Genomic DNA, 22193 nt, shown 5'->3' with positions numbered 1-22193 from the left:
AAGCTAGAGATGTATTTCCTACCATGCGACTTGTGGCTCCTTCTTTTTTCAATCTCTGCACACTCAAATGTCAAATTTTGTACAGCTAATGACTTCATTAATTTATAGAATGTGTATCTTTAAAAACTTCAAATGTTGTATGAGTTTCTTTTCTTCTGCCTTTTTTTCTGTGAAAAAAACTATCCTTGGGTTTATTAAATTTTTATTTTAATATGTTTATTAAATTGTGAATTGATACTGCAACTAAGGATGATGGGCCTCTGTTAACAAGTGACGGGCATTGCATCCTTGCCCTGGAGCTGTTAACTGTTAAGTGCTTGAAGTTTACTTACACACTCTCCTAAATCCCATCCAGTAATTACCTGGTGAAATCTATTTATGAACTACTTGGCTTCTCATTCTTTCTTTTATTGTTATGATTATATTTATTTATTTTTTAACTTCCTTTACACTGGGACAAGAAAGGGGAAAGCTGGCAGATGGCCTTAGACCAGTGACTTGAGATGTAGTTCACATCTGTAGTTCACTGTTGCCAGGGAATTGCAAGCATGGAGCATGGTGTAAAAAACAGATGGAATGTCAGTGATAAGTGTGTGATTCAATTATTTACTTAAGTTTGTTGATTGAGTATTGTACCACTGTCCTAATTGTGGTGACTCCAGATTTCATCTCGTTGGTAGAGCACAGGCTTTATGGAATGTCTGGAAGCTGAAACTGATTTACCAAGAACTCTGCTGGAGTAAGAGGCTTGACAGTTAGTGTTATATAACAAGCTGTGAACTTCACCTTGAATTTTGAGGTGGTGTTATATTCACAGGGTTCTGACTGCTTTCTCTTTTTTCCTCCTTCTCTTTGTTTATTTTTAAACTCTAGAGAAGCATTGAAATTTCTTTAAGGCACTTTCGTTTAAACACAGTTCTTTTTCAAAATGGACTTTGCCTTTATTTCCTTTAAAGAATACAATTTTAAATGATCTCAAAAGTTAAATCTTTTTTCACTTATTTTACGAGTAGAAAGAAAAAAGATAAGGTAAACTGTGTGGATTATAGCTTCCTGATATTAGTGTACCTTTACCTTCCTGTGGGATGTAACTTTTCACAAATGGGACTTAATTGTGTATATACCAGCTTTGAAGCAGTATTTCATTTTTTGTTGTTATTGAAGTATAATTGATGTTAGTTTCAGGAGTTCAATGTAGTGATTTGACATTTATATACATTCTGAAATGATCACCATGATAAGTCTAGTTACCATGTCACCAAAGTTAATAAATAATATTGTCTGTATTCCCCATGACTTATATTCCCATGACTTATGTATTTTATAATTGGAAGTCTGTTCTTCTAGATGCCCTTCACCCATTTTATCCACCCCCAAAACTCACTCTCTTCTTGCAACCATCGGTCTTTATCTGTGAGTCGGGTTTTGCTTTGTTTTGTTTGTTCATCTGTTTTGCGTTTTAGATTCTACATGTAAGTGAAATCATAGGGTATTTGTCTGACTCATTTCACTTAGCATAGTACCTGGAAGCTCCATCCATGTTGTCACAAATGGCAAGTTTTTCTTCTATTTAATGGCTGAGTAGTATTCCATTGTATACCCATACCACATATTTATCCCTTTAGCTATAGATGGACACTTAAGTTGCTTCCATATCTTGACTATTGTAAATTAAGCTGCAATGAACATAGGGGTACATATATCTTTTCCAGTTAGTTTTTTTTGTTTTCTTTGGATAAATACACAGAAGTGGAATTGCTGAATTGTACAGTAGTTCTTTTTTTAATTTCTTGAGAAACCTCTGTACTGTTTTCCATAGTGGTAGCACTAATTCCTACCAACAGTGAATGAAGGTTTCCTTTTCTCCACATCCTCACCAATACTTGGTATTTTGTGTGTTTGTGTTTGTGTGTGTATGTGTGTGGGGTGGGGTTAGTCAGTCTGGAAGGTGTGAAATGATCTTATTGTGGTTTTAATTTGCATTTCCCTGATAATTAGTGATGTTGAGCATGTTTTCATGTGCCTTTTGGCTATAGAAAAAATGTCTACTCAGATCTTCTGCCCATTTTTAATTTTTTTGCCTTGGAGTTGCGTGAGTTCTATATACATATTGGATATTAGCTGTTTTTTTAAAATATGAATTTCAAGTATTCTCTCCTATTTAGCACAGTACGTTTTCATTTTGTTGACAATTTCCTTCACTTGCAAAAACCTGTTCATTTGCTATACTCTCATTTGTTTATTTTTGCTTTTGTTGTTCTTGCCTTGGAGTCAAATCCAAAAAATATCACTAAGACCAATGTCAAGGTGGTTATCACCTATGTTTTCTCCTTGGATTTTTATGGCGTTAGATCTTATGTTCAAATCTTTAATCCATTTTAAGTTATTTTGCATATGCCTTAAGATGCAGTCCAGTTTCATTCATTTGCATGTAGCTATCCAGTTTTCCCATGCCATTTGTTAAAGAGACTGTCCTTTCCCTGTTGTATATTCTTGCCTCCTTTCTCATAAATTAATTGATCATGTAAATATGTATGTATTTTTGACCTCTCTGTTTTGTTTTCTTGATCTGTGTGTCTGTTTTGTGCCAGACAAATGTTCTGATCACAATAGCTTTGTAGTATAGTTTGAAATCAGGGAGCATTATGCCTCTAGCTTTGTTCTTCTTTCTTAATATTGCTTTGGCTATTTGGGTTCTTGTGTGCTTCTAAAAGAATTTTAGGATTGTTCATTTTAATTCTGTAAAAAATGCCATTGAAATTTTGATAGGGATTGCAGTGAATCTGTAGGTTGCTTTGGGTAATATAGACTAGAGTGTTGTGTTTTCATTTTTATTTGTTTCCAGGTATTTTGGTTTTGGCTGCTTCTTTTGTTGTTATTGTTAATCCATTGGTTGTTTAGTAGCCTGTTGTGTGGTCTCTATGTGTTTTGTTTTTTTCCAGTTGTTTCTTGAAGGTGATTTCTGCTTTCATACTGTTGTGGTTGGATAAGATGCTTAATAGGATTTAAAAAAAATTTTTTTTAACGTTTTTTTTTTTTATTTTTTTTTGCATTCTTTCTTTTATTTTATCTTAATTTTTATTTTTTAAAATTTACATCCAAGTTAGTTAGCATATAGTGTAATAATGATTGCAGGAATAGAACTTAGTGATTCATCACTTAGATATAACAGCCAGTGCTCATCCCAAAAAAATGCCCTCCTTAATGCCCTCGCCCATTTAGCCCACCCCCCAAACAACCCTCAGTTTGTTTTCTTTTCTTTTTTTTTTTTAATATATGAAATTTATTGTCAAATTTGTTTCCATACAACACCCAGTGCTCATCCCAAAAGATGCCCTCTTCAATACCCATCACCCACCCTCCCCTCCCTCTCACCCCCCATCAACCCTCAGTTTGTTCTCAGTCTCTTATGCTTTGGCTCTTTCCCACTCTAACCTCTTTTTCCTTCCCCTCCCCCATGGGTTTCTGTTAAGTTTCTCAGGATCCACAAAGGAGTGAAAACATATGGTATCTGTCTTTCTCTGCATGGCTTATTTCACTTAGCATCACACTCTCCAGTTCCATCCACGTTGCTACAAACGGCCATATTTCATTCTTTCTCATTGCCATGTAGTACTCCATTGTGTATATAAGCCACAATTTCTTTATCCATTCATCAGTTGATGGACATTTAGGCTCTTTCCGTAATGTGGCTATTGTTGAGAGTGCTGCTCTAAACATTGGGGTACAAGTGCCCCTGTGCATCAGTACTCCTGTATCCCTTGGGTAAATTCCTTGCAGTGCTACTGCTGGGTCATAGGGTAGGTCTATTTTTAATTTTTTGAGGAACCTCCACACTGTTTTCCTGAGCGGCTGCACCAGTTTGCATTCCCACCAACAGTGCAAGAGGGTTCCCGTTTCTCCACATACTCTCCAGCATCTATAGTCTCCTGATTTGTTCATTTTGGCCACTCTGACTGGCATGTGGTGATATTTGAGTGTGGTGTTGATTTGTATTTCCCTGATGAGGAGTGACGTTGAGCATCTTTTCATGTGCCTATTGGCCATCCAGATGTCTTCTTTAGAGAAGGGTCTATTCATGTTTTTTGCGTGTTTCTTCACTGGATTATTTGTTTTTCAGGTGTGGAGTTTGGTAAGCTCTTTATAGGTTTTGAATACTAGCCCTTTGTCTGATACGTCATTTGCGAATATCTTTTCCCATTCCGTTGGTTGCCTTTTAGTTTTGTTGATTGTGTCCTTTGCTGTGCAAAAGCTTTTTGTCTTCATGAGGTACCAATAGTTCATTTTTGCTTTTAATTCCTTTGCCTTTGGGGATGTGTCAAGTAAGAAATTGCTGTGGCTGAGGTCAGAGAAGTCTTTTCCTGCTTTCTCCTCTAGGGTTTTGAAGGTTTCCTGTCTCACATTCAGGTCCTTTATCCATTTTGAGTTTATTTTTGTGAATGGTGTGAGAAAGTGGTCTAGTTTCAACCTTCTGCATGTTGCTGTCCAGTTCTCCCAGCACCATTTGTTAAAGAGACTGTCTTTTTTCCATTGGATGTTCTTTCCTGCTTTGTCAAAGATGAGTTGGCCATACGTTTGTGGGTCTAGTTCTGGGGTTTCTATTCTATTCCACTGGTCTGTGTGTCTGTTTTGTGCCAATACCATGCTGTCTTGATGATTACAGCTTTGTAGTAGAGGCTAAAGTCTGGGATTGTGATGCCTCCTGCTTTGGTCTTCTTCAAAATTCCTTTGGCTATTCGGGCTTTTTTGTGGTTCTGTACGAATTTTAGGATTGCTTGTTCTAGCTTCGAGAAGAATGCTGGTGCAGTTTTGATTGGGATTTCATGGAATGTGTAGATACCTTTGGGTAGTATTGACATTTCGACAATATTTATTTTTCCAACCCATGAGCACATAATGTTTTTCCATTTCTTTATGTCTTCTTCAATTTCCTTCATAAGCTTTCTATAGTTTTCAGCATACAGATCTTTTACATCTTTGGTTAGATTTATTCCTAGGTATTTGATGATTCTGGTGCAGTTGTGAATGGGATCAGTTTCTTTATTTGTCTTTCTGTTGCTTCATTATTAGTGTATAAGAATGCAACTGATTTCTGTACATTGACTTTGTATCCTGCAACTTTGCTGAATTTATGTATCAGTTCTAGCAGACTTTGGGTGGAATCTGTCAGATTTTCCATGTATAATATCATGTCATCTGCAAAAAGTAAAAGCTTAACTTCATCTTTGCCAATTTTGATGCCTTTGATTTCCTTTTGTTGTCTGCTGACGCTAGAACTTCCAACGCTATGTTAAACAACAGCGGTATGAGTGGACATCCCTGTCGTGTTCCTGATCTCAGGGAAAAAGCTCTCAGTTTTTCCCCATTGAGGATGATGTTAGCTGTGGGCTTTTCATAAATGGCTTTTATGATGTTTAAGTATGTTCCTTCTATCCCAACTTTCTCGAGGGTTTTTATTAAGAATGCTGAATTTTGTCAAATGCTTTTTCTGCATCGATTGACAGGATCTTATGATTCTTATCTTTTCTTTTATTAATGTGATATATCGTGTTGATTGATTTGCGAATGTTGAACCAGCCCTGCATCCCAGGAATGAATCCCACTTGATCATGGTGAATAATTCTTTTTATAAGCTGTTGAATTCGATTTGCTAGTATCTTATTGAGAATTTTTGCATCCATATTCATCAGGGATATTGGCCTGTAGTTCTCTTTTTTTACTGGATCTCTAGTTTAGGAATCAAAGTAATACTGGCTTCATAGAATGTGTCTGGAAGTTTTCCTTCCCTTTCTATTTTTTGGAATAGCTTGAGAAGGATAGGTATTATCTCTGCTTTAAATGTTTGGTAGAATTACCCAGGGAAGCCATCTGGTCCTGGACTCTTATTTGTTGGGAGATTTTTCATAACTGATTCAATTTCTTTGCTGGTTATGGGTCTATTCAAGCTTTCTATTTCCTTCTGATTGAGTTTTGCAAGTGTGTGGGTGTTTAGGAATTTGTCCATTTCTTCCAGGTTGCCCAGTTTGTTGGCATATAAGTTTTCATAGTATTCCCTGATAATTGCTTGTATTTCTGAGGGATTGGTTGTAATAATTCCATTTTCATTCATGATTTTATCTGTTTGGGTCCGCTCCCTTTTCTTTTTGAGAAGCCTGGCTAGAGGTTTATCAATTTTGTTTATTTTTTCAAAAAACCGACTCTTGGTTTCATTGATCTGCTCTACAGTTTTTTTAGATTCTATATAGTTTATTTCTGCTCTGATCTTTATTATTTCTCTTCTGCTGCTGGGTTTAGGATGTCTTTGCTGTTCTGCTTCTATTTCCTTTAGGTGTGCTGTTAGATTTTGTATTTGGGATTTTTCTTGTTTCTGGAGATAGGCCTGGATTGCAATGTATTTTCCTCTTAGTACTGCCTTCGCTGCATCCCAAAGCATTTGGATTGTTGTATTTTCATTTTCGTTTGTTTCATTTTCATTTTCGTTTGTTTCCATATATTTTTTAATTTCTTCTCTAATTGCTGGTTGACCCATTCATTCTTTAGTAGGGTGTTCTTTAACCTCCATGCTTTTGGAGGTTTTCCAGACTTTTTCCTGTGGTTGATTTCAAGTTTCATAGTATTGTGGTCTGAAAGTATGCATGGTATGATCTCAATTCTTGTATACTTATGAAGGGCTGTTTTGTGACCCAGTATATGATCTATCTTGGAGAATGTTCCATGTGCACTCAAGAAGAAAGTATATTCTGTTGCTTTGGGATGCAGAGTTCTAAATATATCTGTCAAGTCCATCTGATCCAGTGTAGCAACCAGGGCCCTTGTTTTTTTATTTACCATGTGTCTAGATGATTTATCCATTGTTGTAAGCGGAGTATTAACGTCCCCTGCAATTACCACATTCTTATCAATAAGGTTGCTATGTTTGTGAGTAATTGTTTTATATATTTGGGGGCTCCCGTATTCGGCGCATAGACATTTATAATTGTTAGGTCTTCCTGATGGATAGAGCCTGTAATTATTATATAATGCCCTTCTTCATATCTTATTACAGCCTTTAATTTAAAGTCTCATTTGTCTGATGTAAGTATGGCTACTCCAGCTGTTTTTTTGACTTCCAGTAGCATGATAGATAGTTCTCCATCCCCTCACTTTCAATCTGAAGGTGTCCTCAGGTCTAAAATGAGTCTCTTGTAGATAGCAAATAGATGGGTCTTGTTGTTTTATCCATTCTGATACCCTATGTCTTTTTGTTGGCGCATTTAGTCCATTTACATTCAGTGTTATTATAGAAAGATATGGGTTTAGAGTCATTGTGATAACTGTAGGTTTCATGCTTGTAGCGATGTCTCTGGTAGTTTGTCTCACAGGATCCCCCTTAGGATCTCTTGTAGGGCTGGTTTAGTGGTGATGAATTCCTTCAGTTTTTGTTTGTTTGGGAAGACCTTTATCTCTCCTTCTATTCTAAATGACAGATTTGCTGGATAAAGGATTCTCAGCTGCATATTTTTTCTGTTGATCACATTGAATATTTCCTGCCATTCCTTTCTGGCCTGCCAAGTTTCAGTAGAGAGATCTTTCACGAGTCTTATCGGTCTCCCTTATATGTTAGAGCATGTTTATCCCTAGCTGCTTTCAGAATTTTCTCTTTATCCTTGTATTTTGCCAGTTTCACTATATGTCGTGCAGAAGATCGATTCAAGTTACGTCTGAAGGGAGTTCTCTGTGCCTCTTGGATTTCAATGCCTTTTTCCTTCCCCAGATCAGGGAAGTTCTCAGCTATTATTTCTTCAAGTACACTTTCAGCACGTTTCCCTCTCTCTTCCTCCTCTGGAATACCAATTATGTGGATTATTTCTTTTTAGCGCATCACTTGTTTCTCTAATTTTCCCCTCATACTCCTGGATTTTTTAATCTCTCTTTTTCTCAGCTTCTTCTTTTTCCATAATTTTATCTTCTAGTTCACCTATTCTCTCCTCTGCCTTCTTCAATCCGAGCTGTGGTCGCCTCCATTTTATTTTGCAGCTCATTAATAGCATTTTTAGTTCCTCCTGGCTGTTCCTTATTCCCTTGATCTCTGTAGCAATAGATTCTCTGTTGTCCTCTATACTGTTTTCAAGCCCAGCGATTAATTTTATGACTATTATTCTAAATTCACTTTCTTTTATATTGTTTAAATCGTTTTTGATCAGTTCGTTAGCTTTCGCTATTTCCTAGAGTTTCTTTTGAGGGGAATTCTTCCGTTTCGTCATTTTGGATAGTCCCTGGAGTGTTGTGCAACTGCAGGGCACTTCCCGTGTGCTGTTTTGAATAACTGACGTGGGGGGGGTGGGGGCTGCAGTCAGACCTAATGTCTGCTCCCAGTCCACCACTGGGGCCACAGTCAGACTGGTGTGTACCTTCTCTTCCCCTCTCCTAGGGGCGGAATTCACTGTGGGGTGGTGTGGCTCATCTGGGCTACTTGCACACTGCCAGGCTTGTGGTGCTGGGGATCTGGTGTATTAGCTGGGGTGGATCGGCAAGGTGCACAGGGGCGGGAGGGGCAGGCTCAGCTTGCTTTTCCTTCAGAGATCTGCTTTGGGAGGGGCCCTGCGGCACCAGGAGGGAGTCAGACCTGCCGCCGGAGGGATGGATCCGCAGAAGCACAGGTGTGGGTGTTTGCACGGTGCAAGCAAGTTCCCTGACAGGAACTTGTTCCCTTTGGGATTTTACCTGGGGGATGGGCGAGGGAGATGGCAGTGGCGAGAGCCTTTGTTCCCCGCCAAGCTGAGCTCTGTCGTCCGGGGCTCAACAACTCTCCCTCCCCTTGTCCTCCAGCCCTCCTGCTCTCTGAGCAGAGCTGTTACCTTATAACCTTCCAGATTTATGTCCAGCTTGCTGTCAGAACACACTCTGTCCAGCCCCTCTGCTTTAGCAAGCCAGACTTGGGGGTGGGGGGGAGCTTTGCTTGTCTGGCAGGCTGCCCCTCCGCCCTGGCTCCCTCACGCCAGTCCCCAGTCCGTGTAGCGCGCACTGCCTCTCCGCCCTTCCTACCCTCTTCCGTGGGCCTCTCATCTGCGCTTGCCTCCAGATAATCCATTCTGCTTGTCTTCTGGCGGTTTTCTGGGTTATTTAGGAAGGTGTGGGTGGAATCTAAGTGATCAGCAGGACGCGGTGAGCCCAGCATCCTCCTGTGCTGCCATCTTCCTCTTGTTTTCTTAATGTTTATTTTTGAGAGAGACACAGAGCGCACGTGGGAGAGGGGAAGAGAGAGAGGGAGACACAGAATTCGAAGTAGGCTCAGGCTCTGAGCTGTCAGCACAGAGCCTGATGCGGGGCCTGAATTCACAAACTGTGAAATCATAACCAGAGCTGAAGTCAGATGCTTAACTGACAGCCACCTAGGCGCCCCTGGGTCTTGTTCTTTTTATCCATTTAGCCACCCTATGTCTTTTTATTGAAGGATTTAGTATTTACATTTAAGGTAATTATTGATAGATATGTACTTATTGCCATTTTGTTTAGTTTTTTTTTCTGGTTGTGTTTATAGTTCTCTGTTCCTGCTTGCTGTCTTTCTTTGTGGTTTGATGACTTTCTTTTAGTTTTATGTTTAGATATTCTCATTTTTTTGTGCGTATTTTAAGATTTTGTTTAATGGTTACCATGATATTCATATATGAGTGTGTGTGTATGTGTATGTGTGTGTGTATGTGTAGCAATTTATTTTGATAGTGATTTAAGTTAGATGGCATTCCAAATGCACTGTATTTTTACTACCCATCCCCAGTGTTGTATGTTTTTGATATTGTATTTTACAGCTTTTTATTTTGTGTATCCCTTATCTAATTATTGCAGTTACAGTTGATTTTACTACTTTGTTTTCATACTAGCCTCATAAGTGGTTAATCTACTACCTTACTCTATATTTGCTTTATCAGCGTGATATTTTTTCTTTCATATATTTTCTTACTTCTAGTTATGGCCTTTTGTTCAGAGGTTAAAGAAGTCTGTTTATCAATTCTTTTGTATTGCCAGTTTTGTGGTGATGAATTACCTTATTAGCCTTTGCTTGTCTCGAACTTTGTCTCCTTCAGTTCGGAGTAACCTTGCTGGGTAGAGTATTCTTGGTTGGAAGTTGCTTTTGTTTTTTCCCAACACTTTGAGTATATCATGCCACTTCCTTCTGTCTTGCAGAGTTTCTGTTGAAAAGTCATCTGGTAGTCATCTGCAGTTTCCCTAGTTATTTTTCTCTTGCTGCTTTTAAAATTCTCTCTTTAACTTTTGACATTTGATAATTACAGTGTGTTTTAGTGTGTCTTTCTGTGTCCTGTAGTTTGGGACTTTCTGTGCTTCCTGGACCTGGATGTCTTTTTCCTTCTCTAGGTTAGGGAAGTTTTTAGCCGTTGTTTCTTCAAATAAGTTTCTGCCTCTTTCTTTCTTTCTTTCTTTCTTTCTTTCTTTCTTTCTTTCTTTCTTTCTTTTTCTGGGACTCATATTATGAATGTAGCATGTTTGATATTTTCCCACAGATCCTTGAATCTATTCTCATTTAAACTTTTTGTTTATCTTTTTGAAGTTCTGTTTGTGTTTGGGTGATTTCCACTACCTTGACTTCGAGATCACAGATACATTTTTCCGTATTGTCTAACCTCCTTTTGATCCCATCTAGTGAATTTTTCAGAGCAGTTATTGTATTCTTTAGCTCTGTGAAGTGTGTTTGGTATTTGCTTTTATTTTTCTGTCTCTTTGTTGAAATTCTCAGTCTGTTGATCTATTTTTCTTCTGACTTTAGCATTTTATGAACTTTTTCTCAGATAAATTACTTACCTCTGTTTCATTAAGGTTTTTGTCTTGGATTTTATCTTGTTCTTTCATCTAGAACATGTTCCTCTGTTTCCTCATTTTGCTTCATTCTCTGTATTTGTTTTTATGTATTATGTAAAACAGTTATATCTCCCTGTGCTTGTGAATGACTCTGTATAGGAGATGAACCTTAACATTTAACCTTACCCTTATTCTTGGTTGTCTTTTGAGCTGTCTGTCCAATACTTTCAGTTCTATGGAGTCCAGAACCCCAACCCTCCCACCCCACCCAAGTCTGGTGTGCAAGGGACACAACACATGCCTGTTCAACTATGGCAGGGTCCAGGGGTAGAAGGCATGAGTCTGCTCATCTGCTGTGCCTAGATGTGCTGGCCAGTGGGGAGGGGGTGTTGCTCTCCCACAGCTGTTAGTTGGTTAGAGTGAGGTACAAAAATGGCACCTGCCAATACTGGCATTAGCAATGTAGAAGTAGTTTATAAAAATGGTATCCACTAGTATTCTGTCCCTAGAGAGAATACCAGCAGACTTCTGCCCCTCTGGTAGATACTTTAAGTTTAACAAGTAAAGTTCTTTCACCTGTGGTCTAGACTTTTTTGAAACTCCTGTTTTGTGACCTGGGTCCTACATGTGAGCCCTTTAATCAGAAAATCTTTGTTCTTGATAGCCCTGTGGTTCTCCTTAATGTAATTCCTGTGGCTTTCAAAGCCAGATATTGGGGGTTCCTCACTCTGCTTTAGACGCTGAGGGTTTTGGTACCTAGCATCGAACACAAATCCCTTGCTCCTCAGGAAGAAGCTGTGTGTGTGTGTGTGTGTGTGTGTGTGTGTGTGCGTGTGTGTGTGTGTGTGTGTAGGTTTGTCCTGATTTATGTATGTATGTTTTTATTTCTATTTTGTGTTTTGAGTTTTTTCCCAATTGTGGGTCACTGTGTTGGGGGTTTTGGCAAGAGTATGTCTCTGTGTGGTCTTTTTGTCCTTTCTTGTGGAGTAGCTCTTCAGCTGGTTCTGAGGTCCTTTTCTGAGAGAACTCTTCCATGTGTAGCTGTACATGTGTGGTATCTGTGGAAGAAGGTGAGTTCGGGATCTTCCTATGCTGTCTTCTTGAACCGCTTCCTGCCCTCCCATTTAAATGAGACTTAACCAGTATTTCAATTATAAACATGCCATTTTCTGTAATTTATTACACATTTCCTCCCTTAATGTGAAAGGATATTAGGATAAAATAAATAGATGAAAAGCCTAGAGCAAAAGGAAAACAAGATAGATAAGTAAATATAGTATAGATTAATTCAATGGAAGCAATTTCACAAAATCCACTGGTTACCATGGTGTTTAGAGATACAGAACACATTCAAGTAGACAAGTATCCCTTTGCAGAACTAAAAGTTGTTTTATAGCTGAGTCATTTTTAACATTTTTTAAATGTTATTTTTTTATTAGAGAAAGAGAGAGAGAGAGAGAGAGAGAGAGAGAGAGAGAGATGGGGGAGGGGCAGAGAGAGAGAGAGAGAGAGGAAGACACAGAATCTTAAGCAGGCTCCAGGCTATGAGCTGTCAGCACAGAGCTTGATGTGATGCTCGAACTTATGAGCTGTGAGATGATGACCTGAGCCAAAGTCAGCTGCTTAACCAACTGCACCCCCCAGACGCCCCCCCTGAGTCATTTTTAATCTCGGTTGATTTGGCATTTAACAAAGACTGTCTTGTGCAACTTTCTTATATAAGGGACAAAGAGATTAAGAAAATCAGATTCTACAATTGTAAACTCTTTTTAGACATTACCAGTTTTGATATTGGGAAACAATAAAGAACAAAGAATTATTTGTTCTTTTCTCTGTACTTAATGTTGCTTTTTTAAGCTTACTCATTGACTTGATAGTAATGGTTCTTCAGATTTAGGTTTTCATTGGGAGAGAAAATGCAGGCAGGCTGCTCAAAATCATAGAAATCAATCTTGAGGAGGCAAAGACACCCATGGTCCTTGTTCTCTGAAATGCTTACACTTAGATTCTTCTCATTCAATCAGAAACCTTCCGAAGGTTTTACCGTGTGATAATTCCTGAGTTAGGTGCTAGGACACAAAGATGAACAGGACATAGTCTTTCTCTAGGGATCTGCAACCAAGATGGAGTGATGGCCCCAAATCACACAATTGTAATTATGTGATAAATGTTGATATATGATAGGTACTCCATGAATTGATAGAAGAGGAATTGTCTGAATTAGGTAACTGAAGCTGGCTTGTTGCAGAAGATGATTTCAAATGTGATGACAGCTTATAAAGGAAGCTACATCAGCTCCATGGTGGCTGAAAGGGCAAATTAAGCAATGTAGTATAGCAGAAAGGAAGAAATTAAGTGGAACTTGTGAAGAAATTGCACATGTATCTAGTGGGAATAAAAGAATACATACTCATGGAATGTAAGTTGAAATTTCCAAGAATAACTTCACTTGTACAAAATTCCAGTCTTATTTGAGCCTTCTCAATTTTGAAGATACAGCTAATTGAAGAACACTTCCTGAATACTTCTTTTTGTAAAAGTGACCCATATCTGTCAGTATTGCCTTCTGATTTAGATTTCAAAGCCAAAAAGTCTAAGAAATAATGCAGGATGTGAATTATATATCATAAAGAGAAAACACACAACGCAGGACATCTCAAGTAAAAATATAATTCAGGAAAAAATGTGAAGTCAATGTTAGAGAAATTTTTATAGCCACTTAAGTATTATTATGGCCTGAGGCGTAATGAAGTTTTTTGAATAAGGATCTTGCTAGGCCTACTATTTTCTAGAGCAAAACTGGAAGGTGTTTTTTGATTGGAGGCATCAGTGACACTTGGCTTATGGCTTCTCATCCCCTAACCACTTCCTCAGTACCTAGATAGAGACACAAATAGATGCATGGAAATGACAGTTTTATCTTCCCCTTGATTCTGTTTTTCTTTTTTCTTTAAAATTTATTTTTTTAATTCCAGTTTACAGTTTAATATTAGTTTTAGGTATATAATATAGTGATTCAGTACTTCCATACATCACCTGGTGCTCATCACAAGTGCACTCCTAAATCCACATCACCTATTTAACCCATTCCCCACCCACCTTCTCTCTGGTAACCATCAGTTTTTTCTCTATAGTTAAGAGTCTGTTTCTTGGCTTGTCTTTCTCTCTCCTCCTCCTCCTCCTCTTCCTCCTCCTCCTCCTCTTCTTCTTCTTCTTCTTCTTTTCTCTTTGCTCATTTGTTTCTTAAATTACACATATGAGTGAAATCACATGGTATTTGTCTTTCTGTGACTTATTTTGCTTAGAATAATACCCTCTGTCTCCATCCATATCATTACAAATGGCAAGATTTGATCCTTTTTTATAGCTAAGTAACATTTTCATTGTACATATAAACCACATCTTCTTTATGCATTCATCAGTCAGTGGACACTTAGGCTGTTTGCATTATTTGGCTATTGTAGATAATGCTGCTACAACTATTGGATGCATGTATCTTTTTGAATTCATATTTTTTTTATTCCTTGGGTAAATACTAAGAAGTGCAATTTCTGGATAGTAGGGTAGTTCTATTTTTAACTTTCTGAGGAACCTCCATATTGTTTTCCAGAGTGACTGCACCAGTTTGCATTTCCACCAACAGTGCAAGAAGGTTCTCCTTTCTCCACATGCTTGCCAACACCTGTTGTTTCTTGTGTCATTGATTTTAGCTGTTCTGACAGGTGTGAGGTGATACCTCTTTGTAGTTTTGATTTGTATTTCCCTGATGATGAGCGATGTTGAGCATCTTTTCATGTGTCTGTTGGCCATCTGCATGTCTTCTTTGGAAAAATATCTATTCATGTCTTCTGACCTTTTTAATTGGATTATTCATATTTTGAGGGTTGAATTTGATCAGTTCTTTATAGATTTTGGATACTAAACCTATATCGTATGTCGTTTGCAAATATCTTTTCCCAGTCCATAGTTTGCCTCTGAGTTTTGTTGATTGTTTCCTTCCCTGTTATACTGTTTTACTTTAGTCATCATCTTGTAAATTATTCAAAAATAAAATAAACTGATTCCCATCCAGAGCTCTTTTACACAGTTTCATTACCTTGAAATCAATTTTAACTTCACACATATAATTTGATTTCCTCCTGACTTAAAAGTCAAACATAACTTTCTTATTTAAATCACACATGCTACTATTTTCATGAAGGTTATGCCAAATAATTGTCATTTCCTTTGGCAGAAAACTGTGTTTTATATATTTTATATTCCTAGGTCTTAACCCATAGGTATTACTCAGTAATGCTTACACAGTAAAAGTGTGTATGAACCTGTGACTATCCATATTAGCTATGGCATTGCTATAGTAGATATAGAGAAATATTCTGGCTTGATTGTTGTTAATGAGCTTTTCTGAGGCTGATAATGCTAGGTATTTAAGAAGCAAGATAAAAAAATTATATACTATAGAAGTTGGGTTTATGAAATTATAAGATTTAAATTTGGTTTTAAGGGACTTAAAATTCCAACTGAAAAATGTGTTTATTAAAAAATCCATGCTACATTTTCAAAAGAGCTATATGCACAAGTGCCATAGGGATTTAGCAGAAGTATGGAAATATTGAATGCTGTCGTCAACCTTCAGTGAAGCAATGGAGCTTGCTCGGTTCTTTGAAGAAAATATAGGAGTTATTCTAGTGACATTCTGGAAAGATATTCTTTCCCAAGGAGAGAATATATGAAAGGAAGATGCTACATACACATGTGCACGATTTGGTAAGAACTAACGAGTAAAGGATTTGAAACAGAATGTATTATAAGATAGCACTGGAGGGATTGTTAGAAAGCACTTTATGAGTGACCTATGAGACTTCATTCACTAAAAATAATGGAGACATTGTTAAAGGTTTTTAAGAAATAGGATTGTATTTTAAAAAAAAATTATTCTTTTACTTGGACTCTACAGTTTAACTTAGAGTGGAAATTCTACAACATTTCCCTTGTGGAAACAAGTGTGGCAAAGCATATTGTTTTTGATAAAATGCAGTATGTTTTTCTGGGTCTTTTCTGTAATGGATATTTCCCATTTATATACATTCTTGGTTATTATTAAGCCAGTGGTCTTTGGAGTGTTCTATCACAGTACCTTTTCTTTTGCAAATAGTAGTTATATGGTTGTGCTTATTTTGTCAAGGAAGTTGTTGGATTCTCCCCCCCCCGCCCCCCACGCCTTTTTTTTTTTTTTTTTTTTTTTTTTTTTAAAGATCTGGTATCTACCAGGCAGTGTTCTTGTTTCTAGGTGGAGGGAAGATCAAGGCTTGGCAAAACCTTTACAGGGTCAGATATTCAATGTTTTTGCATTGTGGGTCACCTGAGTTTCCACTGCAAGCATTCGATTCTGTCATTGTAGCATGAAAGCAACCATAGGCAATATATAACTAAATGAGTGTGGCTATGTTCCACTAAAGCCGCATTTACAAAAACAGGTGGCAGGCTTAGTCTTAATGTTGGCTTGTGGGCCATAATTTGATAAAAATGCCCGCCATCATGGAGTTTCTCTTTCTCTTTCTCTTTCTCTTTCTCTTTCTCTTTCTCTTTCTCTTTCTCTTTCTCTTTCTCTTTTCTTTTTCTTTTTCTTTTCTTTTTCTTTTTCTTTTCTTTTTCTTTCTTTCTTTTGTTTTCTTTCTTTTCTTTCTTTTCTTTATTTCATTTTCTTTCTTTCTTTTCTTTCTTTCTTTTTTTTTAATTTATTTATTTTGAGAGAGACAGAGAGAGAACAAACATGTGCGCGTGCACTCACAGAAGTGGGATAGGGGCAGAGAGAGAGGGAGAGAGAGAATCCGAAGCAGACTCAGTGCTGTCAGCTCAGATCCTGATGTGGGGCCTCGAACTCATGATACTTGAACTGAAACCAAGAGTCAGACTTTTATCCTACTGAGCCACCCAGGTGCCCCATGATGGAGTTTCGATTCTAATATTTTTCATATCTAAAACTCCTTCTCCTCTGTTTCCTATTCATAATATTTGGAGAGGGAGACAAGAGCCCAAAATTTCATTGCCTCTTACTGGTAGATAAGAAAGTCTTTCTATTGTAACTCTATGTTATTAACTACCAACACACACCCCTAATTCTCAGGAATTCCCAGAAGGCAGCAAATTAAAAAAACAAACTCATTTAACATCTTCCAATTAGTAACAAGTACTCACAGGACTCTTCTTCATTTATTTGATTGTCAATCCTGAGACTTAAAGGAAAAATCTAGTTTTGGAAAAGCAGCCCTTCCTTGGTAAGACAGGAAGGGAAGGAGGAAGAGTATGTGTGTCTGTGTGCGTCTCTGTATGTTTCTAGCTTTCTGCAAATGGCTACTGCTGGCATTGCCTTATTAATCATTCACTTTTTATAGATGAATTTTTTTCAACCATTTATCTTCAATTTAATATTTACAGTATCAGGTGAAGGGGCTATACTGTCCTTTCAATTACTGCATTAAAGTTTTTCTTCATGACTTTTTCCCCTGGACTTTTTGCTTTATAATACATCAAAAACAAGAAGTTTGTTTCTTTTTCAGAATTTCTAGTTAGGAATGCTGTGTTACCTTTCTGTCAATCAGTGACTAACTTGACCACATGTTATCTTTATGTTTTTGGCAGAGGAGTTGTTCGGAACTGTTCAACTTTTAAGGCCAGAGATACTGGGACAGAATTCAGCTCTGTCTTTTAGCAAGGGAGCAAGTTAGCTTTGTTTAGCGTCAGTCTTTACATCTGAGGGATGGACACTCCAGTGACTTTGTATGGCTTAAATAGGAAAATATATGCAAATTACACCATATATGTAAAGTACATTTAGCAGAGTACTTGGCAGTGACAGCTAATAAAAATGATATTTTATCTTCCTTTGATCTTCCTGTCATGTGCGTTAGAATTTCCTCCATATTGCTGATTATTCTGTTTGTTTAGATAGGTGCTGATTAGTGTATGAAATAGTAGAAAATGATCATTTTTTTCTTCTGTTTTGAATCCAAGATGAGAATTACTGCTGTCATATATTCAAGATTTGCAAAACAGTTGACCCTTGAGCAACACAGGTTTGAACTGTACAGGTCCATTTATTTATGGATTTGTTTCCGCTATAAGTACAGTGCAGTATGTAAATGTTTTTTGTCTTTCTTATGATTTTCTTGTTAACATTCTTTTCTCTAGCTTACTTTAAGAATATAGTATACGGTACATATAACATGCAAAATATGTGCTAATTGACTTAGGTTATCAGCAAGGCTTTGGTCAGTAGTAGGTTGTTAGTAGTTATGCATTTGGAAAATCAAATTTATGTGCAGATTTTTTTACTGTGCTGCGGATCAGCACCCCTAACTCCACGTTGTTCATAGGTCAACTGTACATACTAGTTTAGTTCATTGGGTGTATATATGTTAATGAAGAAATAGAGCCAATTTGAATTTCATGGAACCTAGTTCAGGTCAGGAAAGCTTTATGCAAGGTGTGTATATTTCAGATCATGGTAGAATTTTGAAATTATCACTTTTCAAAGAAATATGCTCTTGAACTTTGAGTATTCAATTTTCATTACTTCTGAGAAAACACAATGTAACTTCATGAACTGAATCTGTAGCTTTTATCTGAAAGTTTTTAATTGTGCTTTCTTAGCTGTAGGCTTATTTGTTCTAATAAAGGATTACAATAATACCTTTGTTTTAGGTAGAAAAGTATAGTTTACATTTCGATAAATCTTGCTTCTTTAAATATAGAAGTATGATGCTTGTCATTTCTGCCCTAAGCTGAAAGACTTCTCTATTTTTATTTACCTATTAGAGATTTAAAAAGCAAAGATTTTGTTTTTTAAACTTGGAACTTCTCTGAACTTTCTTCTGTTTGTATCTGCTATGAAGATGGCTGTGGTTCTCAGGGATCAAATGTAGATAATTTCTGGCCCCTCATGTTTAGTGTTCAGTGAACTGAGAGAGTCTTATTGATGGAATCCCATTCTGCATACTCCCACTCTGCCTTCAGTATGGTTGTGGTGTTTATACTGTGTCAGCTTTTGTTAAGATGAATTATGATCATGACCATACAACTGGGTGGCAGTTGTGGGAGTTTACATTATCAAAGCAAAACTCAGACTTGCTTAGCCAATTTAGATGTCAATAAAACCTTTGTTACTTATTTTCAGTTTTATCATTGGTTGTAATTTATACTTAGAATTGAAAATGTTAACATGTATGACTGAGTTTGTTTTAATTAAGTGCATAATTAGGCTAATGAACCTTGTGAAAATGTAGTGGTGCAATCCTTAATATAATCTAAGCAGTTAAATTTCTAATTATACATCCCAAATCATGCTGCATTTCAATGGCTTTGCTTTCTGTATTCTTCTTTGCATTGCTCCCCCTTTATGGTAAGAAACATTGCTCAAGAGCCATGAGGATAGGCTTAAAGAAATAGTTGTGTATTTGCATATTTTTATTGGAGGGAAGTTATTCAGAAGTGAGTTTCGTACATAGTGGACATAGTGTTTTTTTCCCCCAAATTAAAAAAAAATATATAGGAAACAGTGGAAAAGGGGGGAGGCCTAGAGATGTTTCAGATTTATCAGGAAAAAAAAATCTATGTGCTCAGAGAGCATATGTGCCAAGTAGGGTTTACATTAGATTTGCACACGAGGTGCAGGAGTCTCTGCTTCTGTCCCCCTAAACCCTACAGACACGCCTTCATAAGTCTGCCTGCCACATTCATCCATCCACCATGTCTCTTCTTCTGTGTCTGTCAGCAAAACCCACCTAGGCAATTCTGCTCCTGGGCTGATCCCTCCAAGTAGAGCTCACCTGGCTGCCTCTCTTCCCTCTTCTTCTTCATATATATATGTATGTATTTTTTTTTTTTTCTTGTGCAAGGTGACTTCTGGAAAATGGTTGTCCCCAATAAAGAATTCTGGTACTGACTTCCTAGAAGAAGAACTATTCTCTGTCCTAGCACACTGACATACCAAAATGCTCGGAATTTTGTTAGCTTCGAGTATTTTCTCTAAAAAGTGTTAAAGGAACCACAACACCATAGGCAGTCAGTTCTTCATCACTTCAGAACAAATACTGGCTGCTGGTTGAATTTGCAAAATATATACCTAACATGTGTTTTTAATTATACAGTTTGAGATGGCTTTAAATTGAAAGTGGGAGGTATGGAAATCTCCGTGCTTGCTCTCATGTGTTTCAGGAATATGACAGTGTTATCACTTACCCATGATTTCCCTTCAGAGGGTACTTTTCATTCTCAGTCTTGCTGTTATGGTATCAGTTCAATTTTCTTGTGAAGTTTTTTTTTTTTTTGATAGTTCATTCCCATTCCTTTTGTAATCATTTTCACCTAGTGAAGCAAATGAGATAATTTTGCAGATTGTACCACTTTAGTTTTAAATTAATCCATTCTTTTGGAGAGAATGATTCTAATAGTGTGGTCAAGTACTTAGAAATCAGCAGGCTACTAACTTCTCCTTAATTCAGTCTGTTCCATTGATTCCCTGATCACTTGCTGTGTTACTCAGGGTGAAATTCATCCTCCCTGCCCCCCCACCCCCGCCCTCATCAGTATCCTAATCCTGAGTGCCGAGGAAAAGGATTCTGAGATTTTTGTGGCTATTTTAATAACTGGATTGTAAAAGCCTCTTTTAATAAACTTCTGTTTATATTCCATGTAAATGTGATGGTGTATTTATTTATGATTTATAACATTTTCTACTGTATATTAGGATTACTGATGAATTAGGCTGTATATGCGGACTTAGAAAGACAAGCCATTCAATAAATGAAGCATGTCATGCTTTTTTACTTTGAATTATTATTCTAGAGTGATTCCCGGCTGGGGGGTGGGGTGGGGAGTAGATTATAAAAGAAAAATGAGTATTTAGATGAATACAAATCCATAGACCTATTGTGAAAAATAGTGATGCCACTTGTAGAATTAAATTACAGATTTCCAAGTTGTGTTATTTTAAACTGTCATAAATACTGAAAGGATCTATCTGGGGTAAATTTGTAAATTTAAACAAATCATCAATAATAGTTAACTGCTGAACAATTTTCATTAAACATAATCTGTCTATATATGTGTATAGATATTTCTTTAAAAATATGTGGGCTATTTAGAATATATAACATATTTCAGAGTACATAAGAACCTAATAATTATTAGTCACTTTTGATTACAGGAGTATTGTAACCATATTGAAAAATCATTCATGATTTCACCGATTAAAAACTAATTAACTAATTGGAGTGATGCTTGGTAGGGCATACTCTTACTGCACACTGAATGCATGCACTGTGGAATAGCTTTCTTGGTCTATAGAGAGATTTAGCAACAGGTGTGGCACCACATATCTGGTTATGTTATGATTGGCTGTGGTGGCTGAGTCATCTTTTCCTTCAAGCTGTCCTTTTACATGGTTGCTTTGATGGTAAAGTGGCCAAAATGTTTTCTACTTCTCATACTACCAATGACTGATTTAATTTGATTTCTCAAATTATTTTCTCTCATTCAACAGAATAATAGATACATCTTAATAATAATAATGTGTTGTCATAGAATACCTCAATCAATTGCATGGAATGCCTTAGTCAATTGCACGTAGAAACACACTAAGACAATAGGGAAGTATGGGGAGACAGATCATGGGCATGATGACATTTTAACATAACCTAATTATTGGTGGCATATTGTGGAATCTCTTCCTTCCACATAGGACTCAGACAGTTAAGTGCTTGTACGGCTATGTCAGTATACTTTGTTCTCACCTTTGAGCCGAGAGAATTTTTGTATTTGTTTAATTACAGTATATGGTAGTAAGTAACCAAAAATTACCTGTGTAATAATGTTTTTATCAGTCACTAAGATTTTTTTAGACTCTTACACTAGTAGGTACTAATCATCAAATGTTAAAATTACAGAAGGCAATTTAAATATTATCTCTTCTGGGGTACCTGGGTGGCTTAGTCAGTTAAGCATCCTACTCTGGTTCGTGAGTTCGAGCCCCCCATCAGGCTCTGTGCTGACAGCTCAGAGCCTGGAGCCTGCTTCAGATTCGAAGTGCCTCCCTCTCTCACTGCCCCTCTCCTGTTCATGCTCTGTCTCTTTCTCTCTTTCTTTCAGAAATAAATGAATGTTACAAAAAATTAAGAAAAATACAATTTAAATATTATCTCCTCTGATTATTTTTGCATGTTAGTAGACTTGACCATAGTAAAACATGCTGTAATATACTTAATAATAAAAATTAAAATGAAGTTAAAGTATGATTCAATAAATATTCATGAAAGAAACAAGTTTAAGCTGCAAAGTAACAAGTGAAAAAGGACTTTTGTTTTTAAGTCAGTTTATTTCAGTTCAATCATATATTTGGT

At 37.0% G+C, this 22193-nt stretch overlaps 1 protein-coding gene across 21 annotated transcripts in view; it reads left to right on the top strand.

Moving 5' to 3' along the window:
- PARD3 (par-3 family cell polarity regulator) overlaps positions 1-22193 on the top strand; it is a 674219-nt gene that overhangs the window by 377780 nt on the left and 274246 nt on the right. The gene's annotated exons all lie outside the window — the stretch shown is intronic.

Source organism: Prionailurus bengalensis, chromosome B4 (genome assembly GCF_016509475.1).
Source record: "Prionailurus bengalensis isolate Pbe53 chromosome B4, Fcat_Pben_1.1_paternal_pri, whole genome shotgun sequence".
Classification (NCBI taxonomy): domain Eukaryota; kingdom Metazoa; phylum Chordata; class Mammalia; order Carnivora; family Felidae; genus Prionailurus; species Prionailurus bengalensis.
Note: the sequence above shows the minus strand (reverse complement) of the source record. Positions and strands in the feature narration are given on the sequence as shown.